General features: G+C 45.0%; 1 non-coding gene and 1 pseudogene across 1 annotated transcript; both read left to right on the forward strand.

Moving 5' to 3' along the window:
• The first annotated feature begins 1,483 nt into the window (after positions 1-1,483).
• Positions 1,484-13,547, forward strand: part of LOC105739713 — a 28,296-nt pseudogene continuing 16,232 nt past the window's right edge.
• On the forward strand, positions 5,913-6,039 carry LOC115830736. The gene has a single exon (XR_004026288.1). It is a non-coding gene; the product is annotated as a U6atac minor spliceosomal RNA (small nuclear RNA).

The raw sequence follows: 13,547 nt of genomic DNA on the forward strand, positions 1-13,547 counted from the left end.
CTATCTACACAGGGTTGCAGTGAGATCTAAATAAGATAATGTATGTCAGACACCTAGGACAGTTCATATACATAGTAGGCTCAGCAAATGGAAACATTTACTTGTCCGGTGCTATGTTCCACTTTTTTTTTTTTTTTTTTTTTTTTTTTTTTTAAGGCAGGATTTCACTCCCATCACCCAGGCTGGAGTGCAGTGACATGACCTCGGCTCACTGCAACCTCCACCTAGCAGGCTCAAGCAATTCTCCTGCACTGGCCTCCCAAGTAGCTGGGTCTACAGGCACAGGCTACCACGCCTGGCTAATTTTTGTATTTGTAGAGGCGGGGTTTTGCCATGTTGCTCAGGCTGGTGTCGATCTCCTGGGCTCAAGCGATCGGCCCACCTCGGCCTCCCATCTATGTTCAACTTTTACACTTTATACCTTTGAATACTTGAATCACACTATAGGGTAAATTATAATATCCCCATTATCTAGATGAGGACACTGGGGCTCAAACAGCTGATGTAAGTACTGAAGCTGATACTGAAACCCCCGTCTTCTGACTTGGATTCCATTGTTCTTTCCACTGTACCACTGCTGCCATCTAGAAGTTAATAATTTAGAAGGAACAGACTATTTAAAGCCAATAGAGAAAAACATTATATGATAAATGGAAGAAGAGTAATGTGGAGGTTGAAGGAGGTAGTGATTCCAGCCAAGAGAATTAAGAAAAGTCACTCAAGCTGAGCTTTCTTTTTTTCTTTTTTTTTTTTTGAGATGGAGTTTCACTCTTGTTGCCCAGGCTGGAGTGCAGTGGCACAATCTTGGCTCACTGCAACCTCTGCCTCCCAGGTTCAAGCAATTCTCTTGCCTCAGCCCCCCAAGTAGCGGGGATTACAGGCGCCCGCCACAACACCCAGCTAATTTTTTGTATTTTTAGTAGAGATGGGGGTTTCACTACGTTGGCCGGGCTGGTCTCGAACTCCTGACCTCAGGTGATCCACCCGCCTCGGCCTCCCAAAGTGCTGGGATTACAGGCTTGAGCCACCATGCCTGGCCAAGCTGAGCTTTCAAGAATGTTCTGAGCAAATAGAATACCTGGCTTAAATCTAATCTTTTTAGAATTGCCCCCAAACAGATCACACCATGCCCATAGTTTGCCTTGCTTCTCTTTCTTCCAAATCTCTCCTTTGTCTCATTATGCTTTTATCCTGCTTTCAACTTGATTTACCCATTCCTAGTTTCCTAGGACTGAGACTTTTTCTCCTGGTTGAAAGTTGGTCTGCTCCCTCTAGACAGCCTATTGGGAAACTGCCTCCCTGGTCTTTGGTAATCATCTTAGCTTTGCTACCTTTTTGTTGTCCCAGATGGCATATTAGGAAGAATTTTCCTTCCCCAGGGCTGTAACACCTTGGTGGGTCACATTTTGAACAGAGAAAAACAAGTAAAAGCATGGAGTTGTGAAAGACCATCACATATATGGGGGCTGAAGAAATACAGATAATGGAGATAAGCAGGGGTCAACAGAAGCTCTTTGAAGAGTCAAAGTGCAGTACAACCTTGGAAAACAGACTCCTTTTTAAAGGGAGCTCCTTTCTAATAATTTGAACTAATTCTCCCTTTGAGGACAACTAGAAAAGTTAGGCAAAATATTTCTTCAAATTTGCTTAATGGCACAAGAAAGCTAACAAAATAATGATGGATTACCAAACCAGGGTCCAAGGGATGAATAAGCCCCAAGTGAGTCCTCTGTTTGGAGCCATTTTTCCCCTGGGATGCATGTCAATTCCAGAAATACAAACTGAGAAGCTGAAGTAGAGCAGGTCTGACAGGTATTTGGGGCTAAGATTACAGGGATTGATGTCTAGTTTCACCCAATGCAGTGGGGAGTGCTAATGAACCCCTCTTACTCAGTGTTCAGACCTGAGGGACTGCCTCCCTGAAATAGGCCATATCTTAGATTTGGTTTCCCCAAAAGCAGACCTTGAAAGAAGGATTTGGCTGTAAATCGTTTATTTAGGAGGTGATTGCAGGAAGCACTGTGTGGGAATGGAGAAATGTATGAGGATGGGAGAAATGCCAATAAAAGGTGGGCTGATAAGTGTTTTACTACCACAGGCAACTGGGACCCAATCCCACTGGCAATCCTCTGAGAGACCAGGACATACCTGAGAGTTAACCTACTGAGGAGGGAGGAAGCTAGGGGTATTTATCCATGAACTCCATCTCACAGTAGTTAAGGGTTGCTCCTAGGTTGTTTAACTAGCTAAGCTGTTAATAGCTAGGTTAATGTCCAACAAAAATTCATTGTCTTATATACAGAAAAAGAATTAGGACTTGAACATTTTTAAACACCATTTAAAATAATATTAAAAACGATTAAATATCTAATATATAAGAACAACCAATAAAAGATGCCAAAGCCCGTACACAGGTTTAAAATGTTTTTGAGGAGCTTCCAGACTGCTGATGACGTGGAAGTGCTGGGAGAGTGGCATGAACACAGAAGGCATGGAAGCTCCTCACACTTCTCTCCCATACCTAGTCCTATGCATCTCTTCCATCCAGCTGTTCCTGGGTTGTATCCATTAGGGTAAACTGGTAAACACCTCTTGGGTTCCAAGAGAAGGAGGAGGACACATACTGCTCTTCAGATCCATATACTGATCCCCAATACAACCAGTGGACCGGAATGTTGAATCTGGATAGGGGGCCCTGGTGACTGAGATGGCATGCTCTAAAGATCTAGGGCACTCTCTTGGCCCTGCTTTGCATCCTGTGCAGGCTGTGTGTACACAGCAAGGATATTTCCTGGAGGGATTCATGAAACAGCACTACCTAAGTCCAAGCCAAGAATTCAGAAAATACAAATGCAACGTCCTCATGAGGGAAAAAGAAGCTCTGAAAGACGAGAGCTCTTGGATGTTCATCTAACCTCATGGTACAAATGGAGCATATATGTGTCAATGACAACTGAAATGAGCGCTACAGAAATGTATGTATATAGGCCCAGAATGCCCTGAAAGAACTCAGGTTTCACCAGGAGAATTCAAAAAAAAAAAGCAACACATTGGGTGCAGCGGCCATAACTATATTCCCAACACTTGAGGCCAGGAGTCAAGACCAGCCTGGGCAACATAGCCAGACCCCATCTATACAAAAAATAAAATAAAATTACCCGACGTAACGATGCACATGTGTAGTCCTAACTACTGGAGAGGCTGAGGCAGGGGAATTGCTTGAACCCTGGAGATTGAGGTTGCTGTGAGCCACGATCGCATCACTGCACTCCAGCCCAGGAAGCAGAGCAAGACCCTGCCTCTTTTTTTTTTTTTTTTTTTTTTTTTGAGACAGAATTTCGCTCTTGTCGCCCAGGCTGGAGTGCAATGGCAGAATCTAGGCTCACTGCAACCTCCACCTCCTGGGTTCAAGTGATTCTCCTGCCTCAGCCTCCCGAGTAGCTGGGATTACAGACACCCACCACCACGCCTGGGTAATTTTTGTATTTTTAGTAGAGATGGGGTTTCACCATGTTGGCCAAGCTGATCTTGAGCTCCTGATCTCAGGTGACACCTTGGCTTCCCAAAGTGCTGGGATTATAGGTGTGAGCCACTGCTGCACCCAGCCAACCCTGTCTCTTAAAAAAAAAAAAAAAAAGCTACACAGAGAGCAGAAGTTTCAACTACATTGAATTCCACTGTAATGTGGATGAGTAGGTTGATAGCACAGAGGACCTGAAGATGATGAGCCTGTCAGCTACTAGAAGGTCTACCCACATCCCCACATTTTGCTACAGTATTCTGTGTTTGCCAAGTAGTGGCCCCTGTCTACATCATTCGCCTCTGCCACTCTCTCCTTTGCATTTATGTATCAGTGTTTTCCAACTACTTAGAGTTATGTATCACATGGTTTCTTGATACCATACCTTTGCCTATGTTGTTTCTCTGCCTGGAATACACTTCTGTCCTATTTACCTAATTTACTCCTACTTTTTGTTTCCAAGATTCAGCTCATATGCCATCTCTTCTTGACTAACCCAAGACTTTTTCTGATATCAATTCTCCTTATATCTATCCAAGCTGAATGATCTTCCCTTCCTTTAAATAAATTATATTATATCAAAAAGAATTTTTCTTTAGAGAAATCAAAGATGATCTAAATACATGGAGGGATCAGGCATGGTGGCTCACACCTATAATCCCAGCTCTTTGGAAGGAGGAGGCAGGAGGATCACTTGAGCCCACAAGTTCAAGACCAGCCTAGGCAACATAATGACACCCATCTTTATTTTTAAAAAAACAATTTAAATAAAAAATAGGCAGGGTGCAGTGGCTCACGTCTGTAACCCCCGCACTTGGGGATGCCAAGACAGGCAAATCACCTGAGGTCAGGAGTTGAAGACCAGCGTGGCCAACATGGTGAAACCCCGTCTCTACTGAAAATACAAAACTTAGCTTGGTGTGGTGATGCACACCTGTAATCCCAGCTACATGAGAAGCTGAGGCAGGAGAAATGCTTGAACGGAAAAGACACAGAAAAAGATGTTCATGGCAGCATTCTTTGTAAAAGCCCCAAACTGTAAATAATCCAAATAACCATCAAAAATAGAATATTATGGCATGTTCATGCAGTGTAATACCATGCAGTAATACATATGAATGAACCAAAGCTCTTTGCAAAACCTGAATGAATCTCACGAAAATAATGTTGAATAAAAGAAATCAGAAATGTTACAATTTCATTAATATAAGCTTCAAAAACCAGCAAAGTGACACTCTGTTGTTAAGGATGCATGTTTAGGGAGCAAAACTAAGAAAAGCAAACGAGGTTACCTTAAGGGGTAGCAGTTACTTTATGGGGGAGGAAGGAGTATCCATTAGAAAGTAGCACAAGGGGAATCTCTGGAGTGCTGACAGTGATCTATTTTTTGACCTGGGTGTTGGTTACAGGGTGTTCATTTATTATCATTTACTTGGCTGTACATTTTTTTTTTTTTAGACGGAGTCTCGCTCTGTCACACAGGCTGGAGTACAGTGGTGTGATCTCAGCTCACTGCAACCTCCACCTCCTGGGTTCAAGCAATTCTCCCGCCTCAGCCCCCTGAGTAGCTGGGATTACAGATGCCTGCCACCATGCCCGGCTAATTTTTTGTATTTTAGTAGGGATGGGGTTTCACCATGTTGGCCAGGCTGGTCTCGAACTCCTAACCTCGAGTGATCCACCCACCTTGGCCTCCAAAAGTGTTGGGATTACAGGTGTGAGCCACTGCTCCCAGCCTTAGCTGTACATTTTTGTTTTGCATAATTTTCTATATGTGTGCTAAATTTCACTATGAGAAAAGATTTTTGGCTGGGCACAGTGGCTCACACCTGTAATCCCAGCACTTTAGAAGGCGAAGTGGGCAGATCACCTGAGGTCAGGAGTTCAAGACCAGCCTGACCAACATGGTGAAACCCCGTCTCTAATAAAAATACAAAAATTAGCCGGGCGTGGTGGCAGGCACCTGTAATCCTAGCTACTGGGGAGGCTGAGGCAGGAGAATTGCTTGAACCCAGGAGGCGGAGGTTGCAGTGAGCTGAGATCGCACCACTGCACTCCAACCTGGGCAACAGAGTGAGACTCTGGCAAAAAAAAAAAGATCTTTTTACGGTGGCTCATTCTTGTAAATTTAGCACTTTGGGAGTCTGAGGCTGGTGGATTGCTTGATTTCAGGAGTTGGAGACCAGCCTGGGCAACATGGTGAAACCCCGTCTCTACCGAAAACACAGAAAATTCACCAGGCATGGTGGTGGATGCCTATGGACCCAGCTACTGGCGATGCTGAGGTGGGAGGACCACTTGAGCCTGGGAGGTGAACTAAGGTTGTGTCACTGTACTCCAGCCTGGGTAACAGAGCGAGACTGCCTCAAAAAAAAAAAAAGATAAAAATAATGTTTTGTATGAAAGGAGAGAACTGCAGCACTCCTCTTGACAAGGATGGAAGAGGCTCTCAGACCTGACAACATGCATGAAGTTAAGGTATTGCCACCTACTTCATGGCATCTAAACATCATGTTGTTGTGGTTGTTGTTTTTTAAAGACAGAGCCTACTTGATACCTATATACATATAGAAATATTAACTCAAGGTGAATTGTAAGCCTAAATGCAAGAACTAAAGCTCTAAAATTCAGAAGAAAACATGAGTGCCAGGAGCAGTGGCTCACGCCTGTAATCCCAGCACTTCGGGAGGCTGAGGCGGGCGGATCACCAGGGCAAGAGATCGAGACCATCCTGGCTAACACAGTGAAACCCCGTCTCTACTAAAAATACAAAAAATTAGCCGGGTGTGGTGGGGGGTGCCTGTAGTCCCAGCTACTCGGGAGGCTGAGGCAGGAGAATGGCGTGAACCTGGGAGGCGGAGCTTGCAGTGAGCCGAGATCGCGCCACTGCACTCCAGCCTGGGAAACACAGCAAGACTCCATCTCAAAAAAAAAAAAAAATGAGTGAATCTTTGTGACCTTGGATTAAGCAATGGTTTCTTAGATGTAAAAGCACAAACAGCAAAGAAAAAAAAAGATAAATTGAATTTAACTCATTTTATTTTAATTTGATAGATAAATTGGACTTAAACCAATTTTTTTTTTTTTTTTTTTTTTGAGACGGGGTCTCGCTCTCTCACCCAGGCTGGAGTGCAGTGGCGCGATCTCGGCTCACTGCAAGCTCCGCCTCCCGGGTTCACGCCATTCTCCTGCCTCAGCCTCTCCGAGTAGCTGGGACTACAGGCGCCCGCCACCACGCCCGGCTAATTTTTTGTATTTTTTAGTAGAGACGGGGTTTCACCGTGGTCTCGATCTCCTGACCTCGTGATCCACCCGCCTCGGCCTCCCAAAGTGCTGGGATTACAAGCGTGAGCCACCGCGCCTGGCCGGACTTAAACCAATTTAACACTTTTGTGTTTCAAAGGACGCCATCAAGAAAGGCAACCCATGGAATGGGAGAAGATATTTGCAAATTATACATTTGATAAAGGACTAGTGTCTGGAATATATATAAAACTCTCACAACTCAACAATAAAAGGACAATTAACCCCATTTTTAAAAGGGCAAAGGGGAAACAAGGGGCTGAAAACGAGCTCAAATTTATTTTTTTTTTTTTCAGACAGGGTATTTCTCTGTCATCCAAGGCTGGAGTACAGTAGCACGATCATGGCTCACCACAGCCTCAACCTCCCAGGCTGAAGTGATCCTCCCACCTCAGCCTCCCAAGTAGCTGGAACTACAGGCATGCACCACTGTATCTGGAACTCCTGGGCTCAAGCAATCCTCCTGCTTCAGCCTCCCAAAGTGCTGAAGGATTACAGGCGTGAGCCACTGTGCCTGGTTTTAAACGTATGAAAGATGAGTAAATAACAGTAAAGCCCTGGGTTGTGAAGATGTAATAATACAAAAAAGCAGAGAGAAGGCAGGACGTTTGACTCCTGACTGTTCCATCAAAGACTGTAGTCAGGAAAATAAATATTTTGAAGGTGAAAAATTAAAGCTCGTATTAGGATAAAAGACTATCAGAGAGCACTGAGTTGTCTTAAATTAAGTCGAGCCTCCTAACCCCAATAAAACACATCATAGTGCCAAATAAAGTTAAAAATCCGGCCAGGCGTGGTGGCTCATGCCTGTAATCCTAGTACTTTGGGAGGCCCAGGCGGGTGGATCTCTTTGAGCTCAGGAGTTCAAGACCAGCCTGGACAACATGGTGAAATTCCATCTCTACAAAAAATAGCAAAATGAGCTGGGTGTGGTGGCTCATGCCTGTGGTTCCAGCTGCTCAGGAGGCTGAGGCTGGAGGGTTGCTTGAAATGGGTGGCAGAGGTTGCAGTGAGCTGAGATCATGTCACTGCACCCCAGCCTGGGCAACAGATGGAGACCTTGTCTGAAAAACAAATAAATAAATACATAAGTATATAAATAAAATAAAGTTAAAAATCTGAAAAAATAAAACGGGTAAATTATTTCAATCAATATTTCTCTAAGGAATATATACAAGTGGCCAATATGCACATGAAAATATTCTCAACATCATCAGTCATCAAAGAAATGCAAATCCAACCAGTGATGTGATACTACTTCTCAGCCACCAAGATGGCTAACATTAAAAAGACCGGGCGCGGTGGCTCATGCCTGTAATCCTAGCACTTTGGGAGGCCGAGGCGGGCGGATCACCTGAGGTCGGGAGGTGGAGACCAGCCTGGCCAACGTGGAGAAACCCCATCTCTACTAAAAATACAAAATTAGCCGGGCATGGTGGCACATGCTTGTAATCCCAGCTACTAGGGAGGCTAAGGCAGGAGAATCACTTGAATCACTTGTTACACACTGCCACAAATATAAAAGCATCTGAAGTGTGGGAGTGCAAGGGGACCCTAGGTTCTCAACGTCAATCCATCTGAGATCTCTTTCAACTAGCCTAATGGGCCTTGGCACCTTAAGGTACTCTCAGAAATATAAAAAGACCTCCAAGATGCATTAACAATTGTTTGTCGCTGTTTGCCACCTGCTAGGCATTGTGCCATGCACTGAGAACCTGGCAATGACCAAGATAGTTGCAGTTCATGCCCTGTGGGTGTATGGAATCTGGTGGTGCCCAAGTGCAGGTTTGATAGCTATTCCAGTGGCTACCTAAGACTCATCTTTGGAGACAAAGATACCTACAGATTTCTGGGCCCCTCCACACTACTGTGATTCCATTGATCTGGAGTCAACCTGGAATCTGTGTTTTTGACGCTTTGCAGGTGTTTCTAGTGTACCAGTGATTTGAGGAACCACTGACCTGCTATACCCCACCACTTGGCTTTATTTTTTTTCTTTTTATTATTTATTTAATTACTTATTTATTTTTACAACTTGACTTTTAGAGCTGAGAAAAGCAAGATTAAGAGAGACTTACGCAATCCCACAACCAGATCAAATATGTTTAATGCCCAAACCCCAGGGCAAAGCATTCATTCATTCACTGAACAAACATTGAGCTCCTACCATGTACCATGCAGTATGTTGGGCGCTAGGATCACAGCAAAGAATAAGAGCACAGGTCCTGCTCTCATGGGGCTTCCATTTGGTGGGGGTGGGAGTAGGAGGCAGGGAGAAAGACAGAAAAGAAAGAAACCGTTATTCTAGTCATGGAAAGTACTACAAAATGAGACTTAGCGCTGAGTCAGCAGAAGGTATACTAGGTTGAACCTCATAAAATAGCCAGTATTTGGCCATTTTTGATCCACAGGAACAACAGTTTCATGTGGTTCAGCTTTATAAATAGGAGTTCAAAGGAGATTGAGTCCTTTCTCCCCAGGATAAAAAGGGAAGGTGGCTGGCTGGGCACAGTGGCTCACGCCTGTAATCCCAACACTTTGGGAGGCCGAGGCCGCGGATCGCTTTGAGGTCGGACATTCGAGACCAGCCTGGCCAACATGGCGAAAACCCATCTCTACTAAAAATACAAAAATTGGCCAGGCGTGGTGGCACGTGCCTATAATCCCGGCTACTTGGGAGGCTGAGGCAGGAAAATCCTTTGAACCCGGGAGGTGGAGGTTGCAGTGAGCCGGAATCATGCTACTGCACTCCAGCCTGGGTGACAGAGCGAGACTATCTCAAAAAAAAAAAAAAAAAAAAATGGAAGGTGGCCTCACAAGATGGATATGATTTGAACATGTGAAGGACAAATAAAAGCCTAGAGGAAGGATGTGGTTAGAGCAGTGTCTCCGAGGAGAAATTGTGGACAAGAAGTGGGAAAACAGGACAGAATGAGACATTGATTCCATGGATATAGAGGAAATACTGTGCTAGGGAATACCTAGCTCATGAAAGAAGTATAATGCACACTCGCTGTTCTTAACAAGCCTACAAGGCCGGGCGCAGTAGCTCACGCCTGTAATCCCAGCACTTTGGAAGACCGAGTCGGGCAGATCACCTGAGCTCAGGAGTTTCAGACCAGCCTGACCAACATGGAGAATCCCCGTCTCTACTAAAAATACAAAATTAGCCAGGTGTGATGGCAGATGTCTGTAATCCCAGCTACTTGGGAGGCTGGGGCAGGAGAATCGCTTGAACCCAGGAGGCTGAGGTTGCAGTGAGCCGAGATCTCACCATTGCATTCCAATCTGAGCAACAAGAGTGAAACTCCGTCTCAAAAAAAAAGCCTACACCTTGGTTAAAGACATGGTAAAACCCGTGAATAATAAAAAATCAAATACCCACTTCCACACAAAGATTCATGCTATAGCCACTGCCCTAAACACCCTTCCTGCCATTGGTTGCCCTGCCAAAAGCTACCTGTCCTCACTCCCTGACCCCAGTGCTACTTCCTCTATGACGTTATTCTCTTCTCCGCAGTTAGGACAGATGGCTCCCACCCCTGATTCCATGGCTCACTCTTTATAGTTCTTCTCTTTTTTTCTATCATTATTTTTTTTTCCTTTTGAGATGGGGTCTCAAAAGGAGTGCAGTAGCACAATCACAGCTCACTGCAGCCTTAACTGTCTGAGCTCAAGCAATCTTCCTGTCTCAGCCTCTGAGTAGCTGGGACTACAGTTTGGCACCACCACGTTGGCTAATTTCTTTTTTTTTTTTTTTTTGAGACAGAGTCTTGCTCTGTCACCCAGGCTGGAGTGCAATGGCATGATCTCGGCTCAGTGCAACCTCCGCCTCCCAGGTTCAAGGGATTCTCCTGCATGGGCCTCCCAAGTAGCTGGGACTACATGGTGGTGCCCACCACCATGACTGGCTAATGTTTTTTATGTTTTTACTAGAGATTGGGTTTCGCCATGTTGCTCAGTCTGGTCTCGAACTCCTGACCTCCGGTAATCCACCTGCCTCTGCCTCCCAAAGTGCGAGATTACAGGCACGAGCCACCACGCCCAGCCTAATTAATTTTTTTTATTTTTTGTAGGGACAGGGTCTTGTTATGTTGCCCCGACTGGTCTCGAACCCCTAGTCTCAAGCCATCCCCCTGCCTTGGCCTTCCATTCCTCTACTTTATACCACAGTTATTCACCAAGTTTGTCTTTGTTCAATGTACTTCCTCATGGAAAAACTGAGGTGATATTCACCCTGGTTTTTCTACCAGTGTGTAACTGTCACTAGTACCAGCTCAAAAAATAAGAAATGAATAAATGAGCGATGACTATCACTATGTTGCTCAGGCTGGACTTGAACCCCTGGGCTCCAGTGATCCTCCCACCTCAGCCTCCCAAGTAGCTGGGATTACAGATGTGCCCCACCATGCCCAGCTCGCAATTTTGCTGTGTATTTAGGGTTATGTAAGGCTGTAGTAAATTGTCACAAGGAACAAATTTAGGGATTAAAGTACAGTTAGTTCTAGGGTGAGCTACCTGCCAAAGTAAGGTTCCTGTCCTAGGGGCATCTTTTAGCTCTATCTCACAAAGACAAAACTTTCACTGTGAGGGGCCAGCCTGTTTATTCAACATGACCAAACTCCGTGCTGCTGTCTCCCCTGCTCCACTCCGCCTGCCAGGGGCTATCAGCTGAATACATGACCAGCTCACAGCAGCTCTAGAGCCGGCTTTGGCCTGCCCCATTGCTGTATGGTACAGAAAACTCCCACTCTGCCCATCCAAACAAATCCTCAGTGGACACCTGTCAGCCCCTTCTCCGTGGAAATGGTGCGCAGCTGCTGGCCACGTTTCCCAAGGCTGCCCGTGTGTACTTGGAAAGCGCGGGTTCCTTCTCATCTATCTTTTCTGTAGAAGAAACAGTCCCTTCAGCTTTTCCTGATAGGCCTCATTTTCCAGCCACTGAAGTTGCTACCAGAGCTCTACACTGGACCCAGGTTGGCTAAGTCTATATGATTCAGGAGTTGATTATTCCAGTTTGTGAATTATCCAGGCCTTTTGCTCCCCAACCGCTGCCACGCCCCTCCCCCCATCCCCCCATTCTCTCTACTTCTGCTGTTTACGTGTCAGGAAATTTTAGTGCTCAGTAACATCTCCCTCAGTGTCTGGGAAGAATACCAATACTTACATTTGTTTGGTGCTTTGTAGTCTACAAAATGACATTTCATGCACAAACTTACTTTAGCCTCCTAAAAGTCCTGCAGAGTAGATTACATTATTCTCTTTTCCAGCTAAGCAGTGATAAATGACTTGTCTGTGATCACACAATCAGAAAGTGCAATTGGGCCTTGAACTCAGCTCACAATTCTCTGTCCAGTGTTGTCACTATGAAACCCACGGGGAATGCAAATTTTCCAATTTTGCTATCCATTAGAAGTCATGGAAAGAGCTGGTTGGGAGACGGGTTTCCTGATACTTACAATGAGGTTGATTTAATTCTGTCTGCCTCAGTGGCTGGAACATTTCACTTTGGCAGCCAGGCTTGAGTGCAGTGGACCCCTTGAGGGGTCCACAGATTCGACAACCATATGCATTGACCCCAAATGGATACACTTTCTGAGAAGTGTATTTTTTTAAATTGTCACTCTTGGGGTAATAGTGTGTATCCTGTTGGCATTCTGTCCACTGGATCATGTACTAATCACCCAAACAAACAAAAATCAACATCTACATCATGTTTTACAACTTCTGAAGCATTTTGCAATAACTCTCTGATCTATACATGGAAGGAAAATAACTGTATGAATATCCCCACTTTACAGATGAGAAAAATAAGTCTGAGAGAGCAACTCTGAGTAACTTTCCCAAGGTCACACAATTAGGGACCATTGGGGAGGAGCAGATATTTGACTCCTAATCTTTGGACTAGTTATCCATAATATCTATATCCCATATACTGATGCTAACTAACATGTGTACAGGCCTTTAAAGTTTTATTTTATTTATTTATTTTTTTTTTGAGACAGAGGAGTCTGTCGCCAGGCTGGAGTGCAGTGACACAATCTCGGCTCACTTACAACCTCTGCCTTCCGAGTTCAAGCAATTCTCCTGCCTCAGCCTCCTGAGTAGCTGGGACTACAGGCACGAGCCACCACACCCAGCTAATTTTTGTATTTTTAGTAGAGACAGGCTTTCACCATGTTGGCCAGGATGGTCTTGATCTCTTTACTTCATGATCTGTCCACCTCAGCCTCCCAAAGTGCTGAGATTACAGGCGTGAGCTACCGCACCTGGCCTTTTTTTTTTTTTCTTCTTCTTAGACAGACTCTCACTCTGTTGCCCAGGCTGGAGTACAGTGGCACGATCTCGGCCCACGGCAACCTCCACCTCCTGGGTTCAAGCGATTCTCGTGCCTCAGCCTTCCAAGTAGCTGGGATTACAGGTGCCCACCACCACACCCAGCTAATTTTTGCATTTTTCGTAGAGATAGGGTTTTGCCATGTTGGCCAGGCTGGTCTCAAACTCCTGACCTCAGGTGATCTGCCCACCTTGGCTTCCCAAAGTGCTGGGATTACAGGCATGAGCCACTGTACCCAGCCAGGGTTTTAAAGTTTTACTGGACATTTTCACAATATTAGTTCATTCCATCTTCAGCAACATCTGTGAGTAGATACTGTTATTATCCCAATAGTGCATTTATTTATTTATTTATTTATTTAGAGACGGAGTTTCGCTCTCGTTGCCC

Source organism: Nomascus leucogenys, chromosome 16 (genome assembly GCF_006542625.1).
Source record: "Nomascus leucogenys isolate Asia chromosome 16, Asia_NLE_v1, whole genome shotgun sequence".
Classification (NCBI taxonomy): Eukaryota; Metazoa; Chordata; class Mammalia; order Primates; family Hylobatidae; genus Nomascus; species Nomascus leucogenys.